The sequence below is a fragment of the Xyrauchen texanus genome, chromosome 7 (assembly GCF_025860055.1).
Source record: "Xyrauchen texanus isolate HMW12.3.18 chromosome 7, RBS_HiC_50CHRs, whole genome shotgun sequence".
Lineage (NCBI taxonomy): Eukaryota > Metazoa > Chordata > Actinopteri > Cypriniformes > Catostomidae > Xyrauchen > Xyrauchen texanus.
This window is the reverse complement of record NC_068282.1, coordinates 746,627-748,779: the sequence shown is the minus strand read 5'-3', so window position 1 is coordinate 748,779 and position 2,153 is coordinate 746,627. Positions and strand designations below refer to the sequence as shown.

The 2,153-nt window shown below is 43.6% G+C and overlaps 1 long non-coding RNA gene across 1 annotated transcript in view; it reads right to left on the bottom strand.

Moving 5' to 3' along the window:
• Positions 1-203: 203 nt before the first annotated feature.
• Positions 204-2,153, bottom strand: part of LOC127646811 (uncharacterized) — a 14,807-nt gene continuing 12,857 nt past the window's right edge. The window contains exon 3 of the long non-coding RNA XR_007970969.1: positions 204-308. This is a non-coding gene — a long non-coding RNA (uncharacterized LOC127646811). The remainder of the gene's footprint in view (positions 309-2,153) is intronic.

Below are 2,153 nucleotides of genomic sequence, written 5' to 3'. Positions count from 1 at the left end.
GCAACCTTCTGATTACCAATGTATTATACAGAGCACTTATTACAGGGACAATCCCCGGAGCAACCTGGAGTTAAGTGTCTTACTCAAGGACACAATGGCGGTGACTGTGGGGATCAAACCAGCAACCTTCTGAGTACCAATGTATTATACAGAGCACTTATTACAGGGACAATCCCCGGAGCAACCTGGAGTTAAGTGTCTTACTCAAGGACACAATGGTGGTGACTGTGGGGATCGAACCAGCAACCTTCTGAGTACCAATGTATTATACAGAGCACTTATTACAGGGACAATCCCCCCGGAGCAACCTGGAGTTAAGTGTCTTACTCAAGGACACAATGGTGGTGACTGTGGGGCTCAAACCAGCAACCTTCTGAGTACCAATGTATTATACAGAGCACTTATTACAGGGACAATCCCCGAGCAACCTGGAGTTAAGTGTCTTACTCAAGGACACAATGGTGGTGACTGTGGGGATCAAACCAGCAACCTTCTGAGTACCAATGTATTATACAGTGCACTTATTACAGGGACAATCCCCGGAGCAACCTGGAGTTAAGTGTCTTACTCAAGGACACAATGGTGGTGACTGTGGGGATCAAACCAGCAACCTTCTGATTACCAATGTATTATACAGAGCACTTATTACAGGGACAATCCCCGGAGCAACCTGGAGTTAAGTGTCTTACTCAAGGACACAATGGTGGTGACTGTGGGGATCAAACCAGCAACCTTCTGATTACCAATGTATTATACAGAGCACTTATTACAGGGACAATCCCCGGAGCAACCTGGAGTTAAGTGTCTTACTCAAGGACACAATGGCGGTGACTGTGGGGATCAAACCAGCAACCTTCTGAGTACCAATGTATTATACAGAGCACTTATTACAGGGACAATCCCCGGAGCAACCTGGAGTTAAGTGTCTTACTCAAGGACACAATGGTGGTGACTGTGGGGATCGAACCAGCAACCTTCTGAGTACCAATGTATTATACAGAGCACTTATTACAGGGACAATCCCCGAGCAACCTGGAGTTAAGTGTCTTACTCAAGGACACAATGGTGGTGACTGTGGGGCTCAAACCAGCAACCTTCTGAGTACCAATGTATTATACAGAGCACTTATTACAGGGACAATCCCCGGAGCAACCTGGAGTTAAGTGTCTTACTCAAGGACACAATGGTGGTGACTGTGGGGATCAAACCAGCAACCTTCTGAGTACCAATGTATTATACAGTGCACTTATTACAGGGACAATCCCCCCCGGAGCAACCTGGAGTTAAGTGTCTTACTCAAGGACACAATGGTGGTGACTGTGGGGATCGAACCAGCAACCTCCTGATTACCAGTTCTGTGCTTTAGCCCACAACACCACCACCACTCCTATAGTTTAATCCAAGTGTTCTGAAGTACTATGATTGGTGTGGGTGAGAACCAGATCAATATTTAAGTCCTTTTTTACTATCAATCTCCACTTTCACTTTCACATTCTTCTTTTGCTCTTTGGCAATTTGCATTATTCATGCATATCGCCATCTACTGTTCAGGCTGGTAGAGATTTATAGCCAAATAGGACTTAAATATTGATCTGTTTCTCACCCACACCTATCATATCTCTTCAGAAGTCATGGATTAAACCACTGGAGTTTTATTACATGCTGCCTTTATGTGCTTTTTGGAGCTTCAATTGTATGGACCTACAGAGCTGAAATATTCCTTTAAAAATCTTCATTTTTGGGTGGCCTATCCTTTTAAATGCTTAATGCTTACAATTGAATGTGTATATGTGGATTTTGCAGTAAAATAACATGTATAATAAAACATGCATCTTTTTGGGATGGTAATTTACATATTTTAACTTCACATAATATAAAAATCCGGGTTAAGAGCTTTTAGTAACAACTTCTTGACCAATTGAATGGCGTTCTGATGGCTAGTTTAAGTCACGGGCGCCACCTGCAGGCAGGAGCATGATACTACAGGCGCTGAGAAGACACTGTCATGTAAGAATGAGGTTTAATAAGGAATAAGTGTGTGTTTGTGTGTGTGAGTGTGTGTTTGTGTGTGTGAGTGTGTGAGTGAGTGTGTGTGTGTGTGAGTGTGAGAGTGTGTGTTTGTGTGTGTGAGTGTGAGAGTGTGTGTTTGTGTG